The sequence below is a fragment of the Urocitellus parryii genome, chromosome 6 (assembly GCF_045843805.1).
Source record: "Urocitellus parryii isolate mUroPar1 chromosome 6, mUroPar1.hap1, whole genome shotgun sequence".
Classification (NCBI taxonomy): Eukaryota; Metazoa; Chordata; class Mammalia; order Rodentia; family Sciuridae; genus Urocitellus; species Urocitellus parryii.
The window spans coordinates 185,930,713-185,954,132 of NC_135536.1; the positions used below are offsets into that span (position 1 = coordinate 185,930,713).

General features: G+C 48.1%; 2 pseudogenes; both read right to left on the reverse strand.

Moving 5' to 3' along the window:
* Positions 1-1,361: 1,361 nt before the first annotated feature.
* LOC113199335 (large ribosomal subunit protein mL42 pseudogene) lies at positions 1,362-17,356 on the reverse strand (annotated as a pseudogene).
* An 898-nt stretch (positions 17,357-18,254) lies between these two features.
* Positions 18,255-18,607, reverse strand: LOC113199351 (large ribosomal subunit protein eL34 pseudogene; annotated as a pseudogene).
* Between the last annotated feature and the right edge of the window lie 4,813 nt (positions 18,608-23,420).

The window sequence follows — 23,420 nt, forward strand, 5'->3', positions numbered from 1 at the left end:
TAGAGATATGTAACACTGATGGTGCTGAGAGTAGCTTCAAGAGCTGCTTAGGGAGTGGGTGCAGCGGCGCACATATGTAATCCAGCTGCCCTGGAGGCTGAGGTAGGAGGATCACAAGTTGAAGGCCAGCCTCAGCAACTTAGCAAGACCCTATCTTAAAATACAACAAAAAGAACTTTGCGTGAGACACCATGGTCTAGCGCCCCTGAGTTCAATCCCCAGTGTGTGTGTGTGTGTGTGTGTGTGTGTGTGTGTGTAACTAGATAGAAGCCTGCCTTCCACTGAGCTAATGAAGGGGGAAAGAGACTCTAAGTTGTAGCATGTTCTGCCCGAGTTCTACCTTTGGCTTATGGAATTGAAAGTGGCTTTGTGTCACGCATGAGGAGGCAACAGGTAGGTCAGGTGCTCATGGAGAAGCTGTTGTAGAAGCAGGATAAATCCAGAGATAAGGAGGGTACTGAGAGGAATGCCCCAAATTGAGTTTCCAGCTAAAGTCTACGTGAACAGAAGTCTTTTTTTCCCAGAAATCAAGCATCAGCCCTCGTTTTACAAGTGAGGAAACAGACTCAGAGCAGGGGGACCTGCAAGTTTGTGGCAAAACCAGATTGTAGGCTGCATTTCCCTAGTCTTAGTTCTGTCCGGTTTGTTCATTAGGAGTGTAGAGTCTTCATGTGGAGTGGAAGATGAGCCATCAGCTCAGATGGCAGCCCTCTTGATATCAGATCTATTTTTTGTCTGCAACAGTTCACAGCTTCACATTCTTTTCTTGATCACTTTAGAACTGACATTCCACCGGCTCCTTATTAAAGAAAGAACTGGCTAGAAGTGGTTTGGAAGCTAGAAATAGAACTATACCATGCTCTTACTAATCAAGCCTGGCAAAGTCCACATGGCAGCTGGAAGGACTGGACAAGGTTAAAGCTAATATGGTTTGATGACACTCTCTTTTTCTGCTGGTTATTCAGAAATCCAGCCAGCTTCAAAAGTACCAGTTATTACTTAAAACTGCCCCCCAAAACTTGAGAATTGCGGTACAAGAAAGGCAAATCCATTTTTTTCAAGACCTGTTTTCAAGATGTCTGCTTGTGGAAACTGTGACATCTACAGCTTCCTTTAGCTTGACTTCTTAATTTTTTTTTTAAATAAGTGGTAGCCTTTAATATCTCAAAAGGAATAAGATGAAATAGTTTTTCTAAATAAAAATGTCAAGTCCAGGATTAATAAATACATATTCTAACATGAAAAGATTTTTTTAATTATTATTTTACTATGTAACAGTAAATACACCAGATTGCATTTTCTCAAATGGCGAATGAGAGACTGGATGACATTTTTCTTTGATTTTTCCAAGAGTCTCAATATCATCTGTCTTTTGGAGAATTCAGATTTTTATAATATCTGTGAAACTGTCCCTGAGGATACCAACGATGCTTAGTAGTAAAGAACATTTTGCTAAGTTTTTCTATCATGAATCCTTGCTCAAGGTGTTCAGCTTTTTCTTCTAATCTTGATCATGTGTTTCTCCATCATTGTGCACAGGATCTAGTAGAGGGATAGGCTGTGTGTGTTCATATGGGATATCCACAGAAGGGTGGTAGCATACTATTGTTCTGCCATCAGATGTCAAAGCGAGCTCCATTTTGCAATTAGAGTTGTCTGGAAGAGAAGAAAATGTAGATTTATGACACATACCAGATAAAGCTCCATTTTGACCTGGAAATAAATATTTCAATAAAGTTCTCTTTGATATCACCCATTTTAAAGCTATTAGTGTTATGATTAGACGGTGATGAAGGATGTTCTGAAGAGCAACCACCTTTATAATCTGCTTCTAGGCACTCCAGTTTTTATTCCAGGAGACCACCATGTTGCCTCCTTGACTACTCAATCAATCAATCAATCTATTTATTTATTTATTTATTTATCGGTACTGAGGATTGAACTCAGGGGCACTCGACCACTGAACCACATCCCCAGCACTATTTTGTATTTTCTTTAGAGACAGGGTCTCACTGAGTTATTTAGCGCCTCACTATTGCTGAGGCTGGCTTTGAACTTGTGATCCTTCTGTCTCAGCCTCCTGAGCTGCTGGGATGACAGGCATGCACCACTGCGCCTGGCTTGACTATTTAATTGTTTAAAAAAATGTTTTATAGTTGCAGATGAACAGAATGCCTTTATTTTATTTGTTTATTTTTATGTGGTGCTGAGGAACGAACCCAGTGCCTCTCGAATGCTAAGCAAGTGCTTTGCCACTGAGCTATAGCCCCAGCCCTTGACTACTGAATTTTGATGCAGATTTGCACATATGTCTGTGTGAATAGCTTGTGTTATCTAATAATTCTAAAATACCAAATAGAGCTCAGGCTGAAGTCTGCTTTGTACCACTGTTGTAATCAGAGGCTCCATAAGGAGGAGAGAGGCTGGGAGCCGTTCCTGCTGTGCTGGTGGGGTTGGAGGCTGCCATGTAGCCTCCTCCAGCAGAGCCACATAGGGCCTTGGACAGGGAAGGAGTCAGTCTAGACTGGGAGCTGCTGGTCTAGGGGTGTGCTATAGTCATTTGTAGGCACAGATTATAGTCAAAACTGAACTCAGAAGTACCTTAGAAATGCACAGTCCTTTAGAAATATCTTAGAAATATTGACTCTATTTTTGCTCAAACTTGTTCCTTTCACACCACTGTCATGATTTTTGCCATATTCCCATCATGTAAGTATACTTAATAGTTATCTTTAACTTGTTTTCTTTATGTGAGTGAATTTTTTTTTAAAAGGAAAATCAGGCCACTGAGATTTAAAAAAAAAAAAATCGCCAACATCACCTGGCTTCTGGTTGCACATGAAGATAAATGCTTAGTTCTAGAAATGGACAGTGTTTCCCCTCTCCCCTCAAGACCCATTCTGAGCACCACCCTGTTCTTGACCAGTCCTCCAGTCTGTTCATTGACATAGAAGAATGGTGCCTGGGGAAGATGTGAGGGGTGGTCTTCTTGTGTGATAAAGATATTTCCCACCGAAAGAGACAAATGAGGTTTGAATCTCACTATCCAACTATGCCCCTCAGCTGGGGAGTGGTGAGAGGCTTTGATCCCCACAAGCTGAAGCCTTCTGGGTTTTGGCAGGACCACGTTACTCGGAACACTGCTTCTTTCCATGACGTTTGCCTTCTAATAATAAGTTCCCAGGTGTAGTTGTCTGATCTGCCTTTACCATGACACTTTGCTGTCATGTCACATGTTCATGTTTGCAGATGTAGCTGGGTTGGCCTTAATGGTGGAGGGACTCTCTAGCCTTGGCCTCAGTGGACCTGTGTCCCAGCTCCCAGCCAGCAGAAGCTCAGGCTCTTGGCTTCCTGAGGCAGGTTCTGCAGCTGCTCTCCAGCTGACTTCTGGCCTTTCTGCCAAGCAGACCCCACTCTCTTGTCTTCACTCTCAGTTTCTCCCAGAATTTGGGTGGGGTTTGGGGTGGGTCTTTCCTCCCTTTGTTCTCTCTGTGCTTGATGTGGTGCCAGAAGAGCCTATGCCTAAAAGTACAGATTCATGCATATGGAAGATAATCCTTTCATAAAGTTCAAAAGCAATCGAAACCAAGCCACCATGCATGGTAGGACTAGAGCACTCTTGGCAAGCATCAGATGAACCCAAGACTTCAGGCTTGCCTCTAGTAGTGAAGGCCATTCCGAGGATGAGGTTCTTTCAGTGCTTTCTGGGTCACAGAAGTCACTCTTTGTTATTTTTAAATACAAATTTATTTTTTATTTTTCTGTAGGGCCTCACACATGTTAGTGTTCTACCACTGAGGTACAGTCCCCAGCACCCCGACACTAAGTTTTAAAAGCATGGCTTCAGATTGTCTATGTGGGTGCAGAGCATGGGATGGTTGCAACCAACCCAGGGCCTTTGGAAAATGGTCATTTCCAGGCCAAGCTGTCCCTGTTAGGTAGCAGACTTTACTTGCTTTTGTTCTTTTTCTATAAATTAAGAGGCTCCAGTAGAGTTCCTAGTACATAAGGGACCCTTGGAAAGTATTTAACATTGTTTGCACATGCATATTTTTAAACTTGCTATGGAAATTTTCAGGCACACCAAGTAGAGAGGAGGTCAGTGGGCTTAGAGCATGCTGAAGGACTGTCCACATCTGCTTCTCTGCTGTCCTCTGCCCCCTCTTCTCATCTTTTCTTCCAGAGTCTTCTCAAGTAAATCCCAGAAAGCACATGATTCACCTCTGGCATATTTGGACAATAGAGTGAGTGCTACCATTCTGGGTTGATGGCTTTGCCACACTTAGCCGTTCATTCTTTCTAGGTCCTTTTGGGAAAAGTTGAAGCCACCCTTTTTGCCTCCAAAGAAAGCATGTTTGGAAAACTAAAACAACTCTTGCCTTCTCTTCCCATGGCACACATCATTCTGCATTTGCCTGCACCTTTGTACCGGGTACTGCTCTGGGCCCTGAGAATGAAAGCCAAAAGAAGGAACAGGTAGCCTTGGGCCTCTGCACAAAGGCAGGCTGATGATGTGGTTAAGGAAGAGGACACTTGCTTCAGTGAGCCCCAGAAGTTTCCTAAACCTACCACCCATCTTTTGAGGCCCCTTTCAAGGCCTCCAGATTTATTGTTGGCAATTGCCCCCATTGCCAAAGCAATAGCAGGCACATTTTCAGTAGCTGGCGCCCAGACAGATTTCAGCTGTGCCCCTTCTGAAGGAATGCACAATGGGAACACATGGAGCCCAAACCAGTGTGATGGCAGTTGTCACCATCCGTGTGGAAAGTTTTTGTCCTGATCAGCTGCTGGGCCTCTTTGCACTATATTAATAGCAGAACTATGGGGCCTGCTGGGGTTGGAAGTCAGGGAGAGGACAGCTGTAGCAGACATCACACCATGCTCCAGGCATGTGCTCCTGTGTCACGGGCACACAGATGGCCGGCACCTTGCCCTGCCGCTCAAAAGCCCCCTGAGCCCCTGCCTGCCTTGCCCATGTAGGGGCAAGAAAGGACTCGCGCTGAGGATCCATGTGACGAAGGAGCCAAATTAAGACAGGATGATTGGAGTGGAGAGCTCAATGGCCTCGTCCTGGGTCAAGAGTGTGCGGGTGCTGGCAGCACAGGGGTGTGGGGCCTGACGAGGCAGCTGAGGTATTGGACTTTGTGTGCCAAGTCTGGACAGATATTTTTAAATGTCACAGGCCAAATGGAAGCTCAGTTGGCGGAGAGTCGAGGGGCAGGGGGATTTGGAGGACGCTACATGGCCATGCCTAGATATGGTCAGGAGAACTGGGTAGGATTAGGGCCTGGGAAGAAGCCCCGCCTGGGAAGAGGTAGCAAGAAGGAGCCTGTGAGTAAGCTGGCGCCAGGGGCAGCTGGCAGGCAAGAGGGCAGGTGAGGGACATGAGCAGGTGCTGGGCTGGGGGCATGGGGAGCTGTGTGGAAGGCCAAGGACAAAGCTAGAGAGGAGAGGTCAAAGCCAAGCCCCTCACTTGGGGAATGGTGGGGATTATCCAAAGCCTGGTGGCTGGGCCCCTTTCTGGCATCAGAGAAGTGAGCGCCAATCTAAATGTCCCACTTTCTATCCCAAAGCCTCAGGGTAATTTCCTTAGCTGCCCAGCAGTTTCTTGACTTAGGCAAAGGGTCTAGGCAAGAATTGAGTCAAGAAAACAAAGTCTCCAACATGTTCAGGAATCCCTATATGGTTGCTGCTATGATTAATAAATAGTCAAAGTGAACTTGTGAACAACTACCATTGTAGGAGGGGGTTTGAAACTGCCCCTCAAGCCGAGCCCACCCGGAGATTGGTGTGTTTAAACTGCATAGAATTTGTTTAAAGTCTGAAAGATGATAACCACCAGTGTTTAGCTGGAGGAGGTTTTACAAAACCTGTGTTTAGCTGGAGGAGGTTTTACAAAAGCATCTGGGGGCTTGACTTCTGAACTAGCAGACCCTCCAGACTATTAGGGTCTGCCATCTGCCTGTACTCAAGACAGCCATAAGCAAGGGGCGGCCGCCCCCTATCGGCAGCTGCTATCCCACCCCACCACTATGTCTGCCACCACCCGCCTGTCACTCATCTGATCAGGGCCTAACCTCTGTAGGCATTTGCACTTGTTCTCCCTGCAGTGAACTGGAGCTATTATTATCTTTGGAGGAACAAGGGCCATCAGAATTAGGCAGAGACCCAGCAACTGAGTCGTTGGCTGGGTCCTCCTTGGCTTTGCTGTGACATTGGTCTGGGAGACCTGGGCTCTTGGTGAGTACCAAGTGGCCAGGCCTGGAGAGGGGAAGGCCAAGAAAGGGAGCGTTGAACTGACACAGGGGCCTGGGCCAGGCCTGTGGAGCCAGCATGGTTGCCCAGTTTCCTCTTTGCACCCTTGGTAACCTGAACAGAAGCACAACAAGGTTAGGCAGTTACCATGGCAACGTAACATCTGTGCATCCCTGGGCCTCCCTCAGCCCCAGCTGGGTGGGGACTGACTTAGGAGGCTCTGAGGAGGGCAAGGCAGCTTTGGCTTCTGAGCCTTGTTTCTCAGGACAAGGGAAGAGGGAAAGAAAAGGGGAGTTTCTCTTGGGACTCTTGGTTGGGTGTCAGGCAACCCCCTGAGTTTATTCTGATTTTTTCTGTTCTGTTTCCTCCTTTTCTGTGGCAGTTCCGAGCCCCCTCTCACTAGCCCAGGTCTCTTGGAGGAAGCCAAGGCTGTTGCACTTCACAGACAGGCCTTAAACTGCTTCCTCTGCACAAAGGCTTAGGAGATCCCTAGGCTCCTGAAGCCAAGTCTCCTCCTGTGGGCTCTAGAGGACACTGCCAAGTGCTTGCTACCCGTGCTTGGTCGCCCTTGCTCTACAGTGCCTGCTGTGTTCTGGGCCTTAGGGAAGTGTGCTAATTCACTTCATTGTCATGAGTCTTCTAAGGAATGAGAGGCACAGGGAGGTCCAATAACTTGCCCAAAACCACACGTAGGTTCTGGATTTGAACTTGAAATCATTTGGACTTTGGATCCCACTTTCCAAAACAGTTCCCTCAGATGAAGTTTGGAAGCTGAGGGACCTTCAGGAAGAGTCCAAGGTGGTGTGGGCCTGCCCTGAAGCAGGGGCAGCTGCTGGAAAGGCCCTGGGTGGGGTAGGACAGTTGACTGGGAGCTGTAGAGAAGAAGGAGGCCAGGGCCATTGGCAGTTTGAGTTTGAGTCTGGATAGAATGAGAAACAGGAAGACCAGTTGGCCCAGGTGAGGTCTAGCTGGGCTGGGTGGTGACATCGTGACATGTGAAGCAAGCGAGCTCTTTTTTGTGGTATATGAGAGAAGGAGGAAGAGGAAGCTTAAGGGTGGCTTATATTTGCTGGGAAGTCTGAGCTGCCCCATACTGATAGTTGAGGGCCTGTTCACTGAAGCTGTTCAATTTGGAAAGGCTTGCTCTGATTCCTCTTTGAAAGTGTAGAAAAGAGACCCCCCCCCCTTTTAGGTACTGGGGATTGAACCCAGAGATGCTTTTTCACTGAGCCACATCTACAGCCTTGTTCATTCTTTCTTGAGACAAGGTTTTACTAAGTTGCCTAGGGCATCCCTTAGTTGCTGAGGCTGGCCTCAAACTTGAGATCCTTCTATCTCAGCCTCACAAGACACTGGGATTACAGTTGAGCACCACCTTACCTAGCTACCATCTTCACCTCTTTGAGGCTCAGCCTATAATCAGCTGGTTATTTGCAAACTGAAGGACACACACAGCCTCAGGGTTAGGCAGTCTTGGAGAGCTGCCCAGGGTGGTGGAAAGACCATGGAGCCACTGGGCACTGTGGAAAGTTCTAGAGAGGCAGCCTGGGGCATATACACAGACAGAAGGATGTGCTTCTAATAATTCCTTCCAGTCCTTCTGAAGCCATCATGCTACCATCCTCTTGGTCAGTGGTGAGTTGGCAGGGCCTCCTGTGTCCCCAATTTTTATTCTGGGGAGGAAATTGGGCCTTATAGATGGTTAATGCTTAAGGCTATACCTCTGATCCATGAGAAAAATGGCAGGCTACTGGACATTACCAGATCAGATGTAGTGGCAGCTGGTGCTCACAGTGGCGACACCATAGAGAAGTCTCCTTGGCTTTCCTGGGATCCCTGCTGAAGCCATGGTCTCAACTCTGGGTGATTGATATCATGGGGTCTCCAGTGGGGGCAAGGTCCCCGAGCCCCTTACCACTAGATGGCGCAGATGCAGTGATGATGCTGATGAGCTTTTCAAATACCCCTTCTCAGCAGAACCATTGGGATGGGTTTTCAAGGACCCCTTTGCCTGGACACCTCTTGGACCCAATACCCTGTCCCAACTGTGCCATCTTGCTTTGAACTCACAGGCGAGTCACGTCACCTATGTGGGCCATAGGTTTATTGTTGAGACAGAGATAGATGAGTCTCCATCAGCTCTGTCATTTTGTGATGAACTGGGTTGCGAATCAGTAGCCTCATTTCTTCTCTTGTTCCCCACGTCTTGTCCCTATCTCACAGGATCAACAGCAGTGCAATGGCTCTGTCCCCTTGCGCTGGCTAATCAAAGGATTTCAGAAAAGTCGGGTTCCCAAGCATGACTTCTACTCTGGGCTTGCCTGCCTGAGGGCCCTGAAGAAGTGGACTCTTCAGTGGGTAAACCATTTGACTACCATCATTCACAAAGGCCTTAGAGATGGGGTCCAAGCCCATCTCATTAGTAGCCAACTCTTCTGCACATTCAAGGCTATCCTGCACATCAATGGAGAACACCACAGAGATTGCCTGCAAATGTAAGTTACACTGATGGCTGTTTGGGCTACTGAAAGAAAGATAAGTGAAGAACATTCTGAGTGTGTCCTTGAGAAGGGTGTGTGTGTGTGTGTGTGTGTGTGTGGTTTCTTTTATCTTGTTAATCCTTTCCTATGTGCTTCTCTTCTTTCTCCCCCAGCCCTTCCTTTTTCAGTGTCTCTGAAGCCTTGGGCTGCAGTGCCTGCCACCTTACTGTCCTGGTCTTGCTGTATAGTGCAGAGCCTCATGAGAACTTCCTCCATGGTTTGAAATCAGTGCTGCTTCAGCTTCTTCTGAATGGGGCATCACCTTTGCCCTCTGAAGAGTTTGGGGACAAGATCCTTATGGAGGTAAGGACTGATCTCCATCCACCCTACAATAGAGCAATAGAGACAGCTGTCCTTGGGGCTTCTGAATTACATGGCTAGAGACATCGGACAGAGTCCATGTCATCGGACAGAGTCCATGTCCATCTCCCTGAATGGAATCCAGCAAGCTGGCTTCTTAGGAGCCCCTTGGCAAAGTTTGCTTTGGATTCATCACTGGGCTTCTTAGAGATGGCGTGATTAATTCATGGTGGGAACCCTACCACACAAAGCCAGCTAAAATAAGAGGATTTGCTGTACTAGGTTACTGTCATGTCACATCAGGCAGTAGGTGGGAACTGGAGACCAGCTACTGTGAGCAGTGAGCAGCAGCATCACCATGTACTATTGCATATTAAATGAGCCCATCAGAGGTAGGCAGCCACCAGCTCATCCACCCATTTTTTCTTTGGGCCATGAGACACTTGGATGTGTAGCCTTTCTCCCCAAGGAGTGCCCTCCCTGTCGCTCTTTTCCTAGCAATCCTGGGAAAGCTCTCTTCGAGGTGTCTTCTGCCAGCTCTCCCAGAGTTCATCTTCCCCAGCATTCTTCTGAGCGTCCAGCCAGTGTTCTGAGGTGGAAGGAAGGGCCAGACTGATGGCCCATCCTCATCAGGCAGTGCATCAGCTCTGTGGGCCTGTCATATCAGCTGCTCAGCAATAGGGCACATGGGGAAGACACTCAGGCCTTGGGCAAAGGCGAGACCATTTTCTCAGGAAGAACTGGCCTCTTGGTTTGCTTAGCAGTGAACTGACAGCTCCCTTGGTTCAGAGATAGGCAGGGGCTCTCTATCATTGTGACATTTGAGTTAGAAAATTGCTCCTAGGCTCTTCTCTTAGGGCCCCTGCAAAACATCATATAACACCCTCACCACCACCACCACCTCACATAAAGGTAACTGACAGAACCTTCAGAGAAACAAAAGATGTTGAGGATGGTTATCAGTGCCTGAGGACATGGCAGAGCTAAGAAGTTATTTTCATGGTGCCCTGAACCCGCTGCCAAGGCCCCCACAGCCTGTGTCCAGTGCACAGGAGTACCCTTCACCTGGGAGGGGGACAGGCTCATGGAAGGCAAGTGTGGACCTGTGCATTTAAGAAGAAGGGTTCAAGAGAAAGGTGCTGCCAGAGCCAGTGTCCCTGTTGGTGATCATATGAGACCTGTTGCGGACTGCTGTTGTGTGCCTGGGGCTCCTACAGGCTGCAAGATGGGGCAGGATGGAAGGCTGAGGACCCAAGGTGAAGTAGAAAGGTGGAATGTGACAAGCAAGGGCCCTTCCAGAGGGCCCCCCCTCAATCCTGTTGTGCTCAATTCAGAGGGTTGGGTGGAGGCTCTCCCGAAGGGCTTTGAGGAGCTGCGTACCCACAGGCCTCCAGTCAATCTGTGCAAGAGAAGGGCCATAGACTCCTGCCTCATCTCCTGTGGTGACCCCACTCTCACTCCAATCAGTCCCCATGCACTGGGAACCTGGCCACACCCTTTCTGTTCCAGGTCATTGATGGACCATTGCCCTGCACTCCCTCTATCTCCCTAAGGGTCTTCCCACTCTCCCTGTCACTTAGGGAAGCCCCTGACCAACATCTGCTCCCTACTCAGCTTCACAGCATCGGGCCTTTCTCACTCACTGGCTGCTTGGTTGTCCACCTCGGCTGCTGGGACACCAGGGGCAAGTAAGACCGTGGTTTGTGGATGGTTGTTGTCCAGCTTCTCTCCATGCATAGCACACAGTAGATGCCTAATAAATGTGTGTAAAAGGAATGGTGAATGTCTTTTTCTTTTTTTTTTTTTTTTTTCATTCTGCACAAAGCCCAGCTTAAGCTTGGTGGAGTCCCTAAAACAAGTCCATTCTTATCACTTGACTTCCTCACTTTACTTCTAACATGATTGCTGCTTGGGGTTCTGGACAGCACCCCCCTCTACCCAGATCAAGCCAGCCCTTGGCAGTTCTCATCACTGCCCGCTTTTTCCCTTTATAGCGCTGACAGCATTCATGGCATGGTATTGGTCTTATTTTCTTAGCACTTGTCTCCTCCTAGGTTAAACCCCAAAGGAGCAGAAGCATCTTAGAACAGAGTAGGCATTCAGGTAATTGGGTAGACTGATGGGTTGGTGAGTGAATGAAGCAAAAAAGTTCATAGACATGATTAAGGCAAGTGTGTTAGCATAGAAGCAAAATTGCTGATACACTTTGGCTGCAGAGGAAGTCCAGCAGGAGTCCCTGGGATGGCCAGGAGAAGTTAGGGTGAGGGGTATCCCCCAGCTGTCCTGAGAGCAGAAGTGCGGCAAGACTCCCAACTCTTAGAGAAAATTAATTATCTACAAGGAAGTCCTTCTACGTTGCCAAGAACCAGCAGAATTCCAGGGACTCAAGGACCCCTTAGTCCATTCTCAAGCCCCCCTGGTCAGTGAGCAGAGGGAGCAGTTGAGGCTGAGCTTATGAGCTGCCTGCCTTATAGGGTGGTGTGGTCATGTTCAGGGTCACAGATGGCAGCCCGGGAACTACCAGCTGCCCTGCCCCTCTGCTGGGACTCCTTGAGTTATACCAACAAGGCCTCAAGTCCTTCCCACCAGCCAAGGTGTTAGGTGGAAAGACCATGGGTGAGTGGCATGAGAGGCCAAGGGCATGGAAAGGCCAAGAAATGAGGATGGGGTGAAGCCTGTCCCTTCCCCATCTGTGCAATGAGCAGACACTGAGTGCAGCTGAGTGTCGCGCTATGTGTGGGGCTGGGAGACATTGGCCCACAGAGGCAACATTCCCTTCTCAGGGGAGTTTACTTCCAATAGAGGGGAAGTTTGGAATCAAGAAATTTGTAAATTATCTCAGGGATCAGAAGGAAATGCGTTCTGTGGGAAAGTGGAGGAGGGCAGGAGGGCGGGTTGCTGCTAAAGTGTCCTTCCCCCTGGCATTCATATGCACAAGGGCCTGTCCACCAAGACACTGAGCAGCCTCCCCGGCCTCTGTTGCCTCAATGCTGGAAGCTACCACCACCATCCAGCTGTGTCAACCAGAATGTCTCCAGCTATTGCCCCTTGTCCTCTGAGAAAAACCACTTTAGGGACGGGGTTGTGGCTCAGTAACAGAGTGCTTGCCTAGCATGCTTGAGGAACTGGGTTCGATCCCCTCCACCACATAGAAATAAGCAAATAAAATAAAGGTAGTGTGTCCATCTACAACTAAAAAAGAAAGAAAACCCATCTTAGGCTGCAAACTGTCAGGCTCCAGTTAGGTCACATCAATTTCACCTTGATTTCCTTAACCATAAAGAAAAGGAAAACAAATAAATATGTTCACCATGTGGCCTGTTGCCCTCTAAAACAACCTAAATTGTACTGCTCTGGGGTAGTTGAAATGTAAAGAAGTCTTGTGACCTTTCAAGGTTCCCAGTGGTATGGGGGAGTTTAGCTTAACACAGAGACTGCTAGGTGGACAAAGAAGTCATTCTCACTAGTTGTGCACAGAGGGTTGGTATCTGGTATGCCTGTGCACACACACACACACATAGATCTCCTGGCTCTGCCAGGGCTTCTGAGAGGCCTCGGAGTGATGATAGCACCCAGATTTTGGTTTCTAGCACCATTCTCTGATAAAAGGAACCCAGCTTTTAGTGGAGATAGTGATTCTAGCTGGGGCAGGACTATAAGATGAGCCTAGAAAATAAAAAAGCAGATGTGGCTGCACAACAAACAAGAATGAAGAGAACCTACAGAATGCGAGAAAAACCCATGGAATGAATCTGACACAACTTTGCTATGTGCAAATATGAATAAACCAGAGTGAATCTCACCATCATGTACATCCATAAGACTAGGGTTCTTACTTAGAATAAGATACATTCCACACTGTATAAATATATCAAAATGGGTTCCACTGTCATATAACTAAAAAGAACAAATTTTTAAAAATTAAGAATGGGCTGGGGATGTGGCTCGCTTGGCATGCACCGGGTGCTGGGTTCGATCTCAGCACCACATAAAAATAAAAGATATTGTGTCCACCGAAAACTAAAAAATAAATATTAGAACATTCTCTCTCTCTCTCTCTCTCTTAAAAAAGAAAAAGAATGGGAGAAAATACTGTTCTGACAGAGGATTAATATCTAGAATAAATAACTCAAGACACTTAACCAAGAAATAACCCAATCAATACATGTACAAATGAACTAAACAGACACTTCTCGAAAGAAATACAAATGACCAATAAGTATATGAAAAAATATTAACATCGTTAATGGTTAGGGAAATGCAAGTCAAAATTACATTGAGATTTCATCTTACACCAGCCAGAATGGCAATTATCAAGAATATAACTAAGGGTTGGGGTTGTGTCTCAGTGGTAGAGCACTTGCCTAGCATGTGCAAGGCCCTGGGTTCGATCCTCAGCACCACATAAAAATAAATAAAGGTATTGTGTCCAACTATAACCAAACTAACTAAATAAAAATATATTTTTTAAAAGAATATAATAAATGCTAGAGAGGATGTGGACAAAAGAACACTTTTGTTTACACTGTTGGTGTGATTGCAAATTAGTACAATCACTATAGAAATCAATATGGAGGTTACTTCCTCAAAAGACAAGGCATGGAACCACCATATAACCCCAATTAGACCATTTCTCAGTTAAGACACCACACTACATGACACATGCATATGCATGTTTATAGCAGTACAATTCACAATAGCCAAAATATGGAACCAGCCTAGATGTTCTACACTGGATGAATGGATAAATAAAACATGGTGTATATATACATACACAATGGAATTTTATTCAGCCACAAAAACCAAAATTATATAATTTGCAGTAAAATGGATGGAACTTGAGACATTATGTTAAGTGAAATAAGCCATACTCAGATTGTATGTTTTCTCATGGAAGCTGGAGAGGGAAAAGGAAAAGAAAGGTGTGGGGTGGGGATTTCCTGAAAATCAAAAAGAGATCAGTAGGATAGAGGAAAGGGACCCAGAGATGGGAGGAGGGAGTGGGGAAGTGCTGGGGAGGGATATTTGCCAAATTGTTATATTGTGTTCCTGTACAAATATGTACAAGCAGTCCCATCATTATGTGCAACTATAATGCACCAATTAAAAAAATGTGGGAAGAAAAAGACATGGGAGCATTCAAAAGGTAGGACCCAACTGACAGCTCCTGAGGGTCAAAGTGGAACAATTTGACCAACAAAGTAGTATTGGATTATAACCTAACATTATATAAAGTATCCATGAGTTTATAGAGATAGCAAATAATTAAATGAATATACAGGTAGAAGGGACAAATCTCTTGTACAGAATAACTCCAGATAATTCAGTCTTAACTAAAGGAGATGGAACAACTGATCTCTGAGATGCTCAGTGGACTTGCTTCCCAGGAGTAGAGGAGTACTAAAGAGGTGAGGTCTGCAGTGGAAAACAGGGAGCAGCAGCTCAGCCAGGGATGAAGGCCAGTAACATGACAGTGTGCATCCTGGGAACCATGCCATGAGAAGATGCTTCCCCTTGTTGTCTTCCTCCCTGAAGCCATCGCCCCTACTAATGGTGACCTGACCATCAGACAACCCAAATGGAAGGACATTATACAAAATACCTGAGTAGGACTCTTCAAAATGGTCATGGTCTTCAAGAACAAGGAAGCCCTCAGGGCAGCCTAAGGAGACTCAGTAAGCATATTCCTGTGGGATCTGGGACAGGAAAAGAGTGTTAGGTGAGAACCAGTGACCTCCGCCCGACGCGTGGAGCCCAGGCAGTCACTCACCCATATTGTTCCGTCAGTGGCAGCTGTGCATATGGCAAAGTATTGGGGAAGAAATAGAGTGGGGACAAAAGCTCCGGGTTGTCATTGAAATTTCTCTGTAAACATCAAAGTTTTAAAAGAAGTTTGATTTACATGTGTTATATATATGTCCACACATATAACAGTTACAGCCCAGCCCTCCTGAGCTAATGGGCAGGCCTCAAGTCTTCCAGGTAAGATGGGCACTACAGAGAACCGTAAACCTGGGCTGCACGTCACAACCTCCTCTGCTTGCCCATTGGCCCAATGCCCTTGACCCCCAAGAGCAGGCCAGGGGATAGGAGAGCAGGAGCCAGGGGAGGCTGGGGCACCCATGATCCATGGGAAGGACCAGATGAAGGCCCCTCTGAGCATACAGTGGGGACTCTGAGGGACAAAGAGGCGGGATAGCCATATGGGAGACAGCTATGCCACTGCCTCCATGTTTGGTGTTTGTACAAGGAGTGCACACAGGTAGTGTGAACACAAATGTGAAGAAGCAGCAGCAGTGGCTGCTTGGGTGAGAGGACTGTCCCTCCTTTGGGTAGGAATGTTGGATATGCTGCCCAGGGAAGTGTTGCTGTCTAGGAGGCACCTGGTGCATCAGCTGGAGCTGGGGTTGCATCAAGAAGTCAGAGGGGCTGGGCGCTGGGTCCTGGTTGGGGGCACGGGAAGTGGAAGTGGGGGTGGCCCAGAACCTGCGTGATGCTTGTGCGTGCACTACTGGACATTGTAGGGGAGCCTTGGCTGGCTCTAAAAGGAGGACTGCGGGGCAAAAAACATGCCTGGTCTGCTGCGGGCTGCCTGGAAGTGCCTACCCACCAGCTCCAGGTTCTCTCTGGGCCCAGCCCTCCTGGCTGTTGGCAGTGTTTTCTACAAGTTGAAGAAAACCCAGAGTGCGCTCTGGCAGAAGGAAATCAAAGGGGTCCCCATCTGCCCTCAAACACCTCCCCACCTCCTCTGAAACTTCACTTTCTCAAAAGGCAGGGTGTTCCTGTAATCCAAGGTGAACCTGGGCCAGCACCACCCTCTCAAAAAGAAAATGTGCCCGTGTGCCAGGCATTCACACACACCTGCTAGCGGGAGCCATCTGCGGCCTGTTCCTTCACACCTAGTGGGGACATCTGGGCCTGAGGTCAGCCAGGGATGCGGGGAGGTTCTTGGCTTGCTGCCAGGGTCAGAGGGTAAGTGGGGGGAGCTGGGCAGGGCCCATTGTGGGGGAGTGGGTGGGAGTGAGGACACCCCCTCCTCAGCTGTCCTGAGCTTCAGCCTTCCTCTAGGCAGAGTCCCAGCAAGGCCAGAGGAGGGGCCAGGACAAAGCCCCAGTGCCATTACATTGGCCCACCCCTTCCCACAGACCATCCCATTGGGCCCCTTATGACATAGGCAAGGGCAAGATGGACCTTCCTTTGTTCTTTTGTGTGTGTGTGTGTGTGTGTGTGTGTGTGTGTGTGAGAGAGAGAGAGAGAGAGAGAGACAGAGAGAGAGAGAGAGAGAGAGAGAGAGAGAGAAAGAGAGAGAGAGAGAGAGAGAGAGAGAGAGAGAGATACTGGGGTTGAACACAGGGCCTCATGAGTGCTAAGCAACACTCTACCACCGAGCTATGTCCCCAGCCCCTGGGCCTGTCTTTTGGAGTTTAGGGCTCAAGCCTGAGACTGGCCGCAGCTCAGTGCACAGCAGGGACAAGACAGGGAGTTGCAGGGGAGGGGTTCCTGGAAGATGGCATCCAGGAGGCCAGGCAGAAGGGAAGCAGGCCCCCTGAGGCCATGACCCTGCAGAGCTGCCTTCACCCCAGCTCAGGGTTTGCACAGGGGCCATAAGCCATTCAAGTTTTTCTCAGAGACAAGTGATGCAACTCAAGTTGCATTCTGGAAAATTCTAAAGGATTGTTTGAGGCCCCAAGTGGAAATCAAGAGATAAGCAGGGGTGGGGTTGTCCTGAAAGGTGACAGCACCAGGACCAGGGAGGAGGGGAGGGAGGGGAAGAAAGCCCAAGCTGCCAGCTGCCCTGACCCTGTTCGAGGAGCAGGGGAGAGCCAGGAGGCAGCACTGGGGGCAGCCTGTGACAGGAAGGCGTCTCCTCCCAGCGCTCTGCACCCCTTGTAAAGCCCTAAAGTGAGAGAGCTTGACCAGCCCCTGGCAGCATCTCCGCTCCCATCCAGCCCCATTCCTGCTACCCCACCTTGAGGCCCTGCGCCCCTGGCTTGCCCTGTCTCATTGGGTTAGACGTGTCACTGTCCTCAGCCGCAGCCTACATCCACGCTGCCGAGCGCCCTTTCTGCATGGGTGACTCACCAGAATTAATGCCCATTTGATTTTTACTATCAATTATGCTTCATATAGTTCCTGCACTGCGGGTGGAGGTTCTCCTCAGGAGAGGCTGGAGCCCGCTCCCAGGCCACTCAACCCGGGAAGCGCTGAGTCATGGCCTCTCCCACGCGCAGGCTGGCTGCATAGGCAGCTGCCTGGGCCATCGGGCAGGTGCTTAATGGATGCATCCCCCGAATCCACTAATGGGAGCTGCTCACCTCACTGGAGAGGAGGAGGGGAGGAAGCAGAGAGAGCATATGTTCATGTACCATTTCGCTATGGAAGACTATGTTGTGGAAGGTGAAAAACCATCACTCTAAAGATGGAAGCTTCCCCCCTTCCCTTCTTCCTTCAAATGTTTATTGACCGTGCAGGTGAGAAAGTGAGACAGTGTGGATACAACAGTGAGCCAAATGGGACAGGTCTCCACCCCATAGCCTAACCAGGAGACGGTTGGTCAGACAATCAGAAGACTCTACTCAAGGGAGCAGAGCTGAGAACGCCAGGGGCCCAAGGCATAGGGCAGTGTATGCAGTGTGTGCAGAGACCCTGAGGAGGATGCAGGGAGGAGGTGAGAGAGGAACAGCTGGCAGGAGCCAGGCTTGCGAGTGTCCCCTGGGGAGAAAGGCGTGGGGACTACTGTCTTCTCACCCGGCGGTAGGGGACAGCCCCATGTTATGGATGAAGAAATGGGCTGGAGAGAGCAAGAGCTCCTGAGGTCACCTCTGGTTTTGCCCTGAGGGACCAGTGAAGGGAGGGGTTCTCTGCCAGGAAGAGCTGGCACTGGACTGCAAGGTGGGAGGCTTGACATTACTGTTGTGTGAGGAGACAGGGCTGGGAGGGGGCAGCGAGAAGGGTTGCCATGTGTCCCTCTTTTTCTCCAACAGCAATGAAACCAGAGGCTGTTCTGTTACAATCCGACAAAACCAGGCTTGGGACCAGTCCCAGGCCCCAAGTGGATTCAACCTGCAACAGGTCTCAGTCATTTGCTTTTTTTGTTTTTTGTTGTTTTTTTAATAGAACAAGCCTTTGACTTTTTATTACTCAAAGAAGCTTCATTTTTTATTTAGCTTTCTGACTCTGTGCTTGTTCCTTCAAAACTTTCACAATGAATTTCTGTTCTTCAAAAAGGAGAGCACGCTTGATCCTGTCACAAACACACTCAGCACGCATGGAGCCACCACAGGCCCTGCTGATGGTTTTTTTTGTTGTTTTAGACAATCTCAGAAGGACTTAGGCCTCACAGCATGAACTCCGAAGTCTGCCGGGGCACACACCACATACAGAGTTTGGTACTTTCCCAAACTTCTTTGTATAAGGGTACACGAATCTATTACTGGGATTCGAGACAGCCAAGTTCTGCCAGAGGCTGTACTGTAGGAAAGCCCACGAAGGCATGGCAAACGCTGGGCCATCTGAGGGCCTCCAGACGCCATACCCTGAAGAGATGTTTTGCTTTGATTTTAACATCTAAAGCTGAAAAGAAATCAATGTTTACTTGGGGGGAAAAAGCCACCAAAAAACTTACTAGCATCTTAGATCAGGCAGACTCATGCTCATCTGTTTCCCAGAGGCTTGAATTAGAACCAAAGCCCACAAACAGAACCTCACGACTCTCTGGCAGACCTGCAGTGCTCTGTGCAGCCACCTGAATGCTTGGAGCGGACCATTCCGAGGTTCTCTCCTCAACTGGAGCCCTGCTCCTCCTGGAAGCATCATCTGAGGAAGCACCAAGCCAGGCACCTAGGGACCCACCAGGTAGATTGAGGAAACCCCCTCCTGGGGATACCAGATCATAAGCATTGTTCTGTCATAGTCCCAGTTTGCAGGCAGAGAAACTAAGGCTCAGGGCACCTAAAGCTAAATATCAGAGCAGAGTTTAAAAAACAAAATCAAAAAAAAAAAAAAACAAACTTTTTTCTTCTCCTTTTTTTTTTTTCCTGTTATTATTAGTTTTTTTCAATGCAGTGCTGGGATTGAACCCAGGCCAATGCTCCTCTGAGTCACATCCCCAACCCTCAGTGTAGACCTTGACCCCAAGTGCTGATGCTAAAAGCCAGAGGATACAAGGTACAACCTTTACACTTCTGTATCTCCAAGCAAAAGTTCATAGCACAGCAGGCCCCTGATTCCATTTACCTCAGTGGTTCTCAACAGGGCACTTTTACCCCCGAGGGTATTTGGCCATGTCTGGGGACATTTGTGGGCATCACCACCAGGAGTGGGAGGTACTCCTGCATCTTGTGGGTACCAGCCAGGGACCCTGTCCAGCATCCTATAGTGCATGAGATGTCACATCCAAGAGCTATCCAGCCCCAAATGTCAACAGTGCTGAGGCTGAGAAACTCTGACTTAAGTAAAATGGTGGGGGTAAAATATATATGTGCCCGTGCCAGAGAAAGAGCTAGAAAGATAAGCACTGACACGGCAACGTTTGTTTATCTCTTGGTGAAAGGATTTAGGTAATTTTGTATTTTTCTTTCTTATGTTTTTCTGTACTGTTTGAATTTTTTAAGAAACAATGTGCATGTATCATTTTTATAATCAGAAAAAAAGAGTTGTTTTCATTTTGTAAAAATAAAAAAGGGCTTCAGGACTTATTGATTCTGACCCAGCCCCCTCACTAACTAGCTGTCAGGAACAGCTCTCTGGAAAATATGTCTATGTGGAACGTGAGCAGAGCAATCCTTCTTGCATTATATTATAGGAATATAAAGTAACATTGTCCTGGAAAAGCTCTCTGAGCTCAGAGGAGAAAAATTGTTGAGAGTCCTGAGATATTGCTTATCTCATATATTTCCCCTCTGAGATGGTGTGTACATGTATGCTGCATAGAAATTGAGGAGACCTGGACTCAGCTGCTTGTGCCAGAGACAGCAACAGAGTGGACCCAGCGCACTGGCGCACAGGTGCATGGCATGGCTGTGCTGGCCTCACAAAGACACATTTAATCCTGGGGTGGTTTTGGTTTTGACCCAGCCAGGGCTGGGTTTCTCCAACAGCACTCCCTCCTTGACATTCTGGTTGGGAGGGTTCTTTGTTGAGGGGTATGTTCTGGGCCTTACAAGATGCTCGGCAGCATCTCTGGCCTCTTCCCACCAGATGCTAATAGCAGCCCTGACAGCGAGTCGTGACAACCGGAGCTGTCCCTAGGGGATGGGGAGGATGGGGGCGGAACACAGCCAGTGCCTGGGCTCCGTCCTGCTTGGTGTGTCTGAGAGGACTGGGTAGAGCTGACACGGGCTCCTGCGTCAGGATGTTGGTTTGCTGCATGTCTGAGTCACTGCCCATGTTTTCCATCTTCAGAAATCTTCCACTGTGTCTGCCCCTCCAAGACACCCCCCCTCCCAGACCTGATCCCTGGCTGCCTGGAGCCCCATAAGTCCCCCTGCCACATCCCACCATCCAAAGAGGTCTGGGCCTGGGGCTTCAGTTTTCCTTCAGAAAATGACAGGGCAGGCAGGAACCACAGAAATGAGCCTGCAAACACTGAAAAATAAATCCTTCATTTCCTGGGACTGCATAAACCCACTTACTAATTGCAAAAAGGCCCGGGGAGATGCTGCCGAGGCCACTTTTCACGCTAGCGCCTAAATCAGAACGAGAAGATGAACTTCAAATTGAGTAAGATAAAACCAGTTTGGAAAATCCAATATCTCACCTCCCTTCCTGTCTTTTTAAAAATCCATAATTCATAGAGAACCCAGTCGGCGGGTGTGCAGCTCAAACGGAATCATCCTTTTTCTCTGCAGACTGAGACCCGGAGAGCACTCAATTCTTGACATGAGAAAATGAGAACCAAGCTTCTGGGCTCACGTCCCTATCCCCACTTCCTTGCCACAGCCCTTCTAACCCATCGGGCTGGGAACATCATGAACACGTGCTGAACAACATTCTGGAACACAGGCTAATCACACTGCTAGGAACCTACCCCGTGCTGTCTGCACGGGCCCCAGAGATGAATATCCAGGTTAATCCATTGCAGAGCGGCTGGTAAGAGAAACAGCCTGGGAGCCACAAAGGTGCCCATCATCACAGCCTGGTGAAATAAGCCTGTTCCTCCCTTGCAGCAGGCTTACCATGGAGGCAAAAGCAGAGCCAGAGGCGCATTGTTTAGAGATCTGAGCCACTTTCACTGCATTGCTGAAGTAGGCTGTGCAGTGTTTCTAGTACATTGCCATCTCTGTTTATCACAAAAGAGAGAATGTATGTGCGCGCTCTGTCTTTGTGTACCCAGTGCTGATCCGCTCCCAGGAAGCCAGTGAGAGAGGCCTCAAGGACACTGCCCAGCACGCCCTTTGTTTGTTTGATTTAAAAAATAATAATAATGAAAAGTATCTCTCTCTCTCTCTCTCTCTCTCTCTCTCTCTCTCTTAATTTTGGAGGAAAGTTACTGGGAATTGAACCATGGGTGTTCTACCACTGAGTTATATCTCAGTCCTTTTTTTTTTTTTTTTTTTTTTGAGACAAGGCCTCACTAAGTTGCTGAGGCTGGCCCGAAAGTTATCATCCTCCTTCCTCAGCCTCCTGAGTGCCTGGGATTACAGGTGTGTGATACCACACCTGGCTTGTTTTGATTTTTGAACCAGAAATTAGTGTTCAGAAATCAAACTAAAAAAATTAATTTTAAAAAAATAACTGAAAACACTCTGCTAATTTATTAGGAGAAATTCATCTTTGGGGTGAGATGATGGATTCCTGTGAAACAAGCTCAAGTGTATCTCTTGCCCTGGGGAACCCAGCCCCTCTCTGGCTCTCAGAGTTCTTCATTTTGTGGTTCTTTTCTAAGGATGCTTTACTTTGCTAATATTCTACTATGTTCTGGTGTCTCCCAAACAACTCATCATCATCCTCCAGTCCTGGGCCAAAACTTGTTCCAAAGCTTTTGTCCCTTTGACCCATTTCCCAAATTGACATGAAGCTGGTTCCAATTGAGGTGCAGAGGATTGTTGTGCTAATGAGCACACCTGGGTTATTAGCGTGGATTTTTTCCTCTTCATAGCAAGTGGCACAGATTTTTCCATTCACTCTGGTAGTGTAAAATTTCCTTTTCAAATCATGTATTTAGATAATGAAAGGACAAAACAATATTAAGGAAATAGTAGCTGGACCTACAAATATGCAAAAACCATAGAGTGGAACCTTGGTGGCTGGAACTTGGGGTGCACAGCTCTGCACCCATCGCCCTATCTCCCCAGCATATCCACTTTACCTTCAATGACCAGGTCTCTTGGCCTCCTGGAATCAATATGATGGAGAGAAGGGAAAGGATACGCATTTGCTGTGAGCTTTCATTTACTCTGCTGAGAGCAAATCAGGTGGGCGGGGAAGCAGCCTCCCTGAGCACACCATGCTCCCTGCTTGTTCTGGCCACCTCTAAACAGCAGCGATGACCTTGGCTTTCTATTCCATTTGAAAGTGTATTTTCCATTCCGTTTTAGAATGTATTGTCCACTCTCTGATGTCATCTATGCTTTAAGTGCAGCAGATCCTGAGCTGGGAAGCAGGGTCTTAATGAGCGCCAGGGTTGGGCTGGATGGACACCTGCTTGCAGCCCTTTCTCGCAGCTATGACTGCTGAGTGTGGATTAGGGGACAAAGCCACCGTCAGAAGATCTGTGGCCTAACTGAGTATCAGATGGGAGGGTGATGTTGCTTTATGGGGTACTTGGATGCAAGTGATCTCCAAATTACACTGCAGACACCCACAGGAGGGTGCCGGTGGAGCAGGCATAATGGTTTCTCCTAATTGGGGCAAAGAGAACTCCAGCTGAGCGGGCTGAGGGTGATATTTGCAGAGTCACTGTCACAGAGAAGCACATCTCCCAGGCTCCCACCTCTCCCAGGCTCCCACCTCTCCCAGGCTCCCACCTCTCCCATTTGTCTCCAAATTACCCAGAATGCAATACCTTCTTTTTTGCTGGGGATGGGGCAGGGCGGGGGTGGGGTAAACTGGGGTTTGAGCCCAGGGGCACTTTACCACTGAGCTGCATCTCCAGTCCTTTAAAAAACTACATTTAATATTTTGAGACAGAATCTTACTAAGTTGCCCAGGCTGGTCTCAATCTTGTGATCCTTCCACCTCAGCCTTTGGAGTCCCTGGGACAGCAGCCATGCCCCACCATACCGAGCCCAAGTGCCTTTTTATGTGGTTATGGCAGCTAGCTACATCATGGTCTCCCTTGCAGGAGCCCTTTGGAAAACATCTAGCGTTCATTGATTTTCCTAT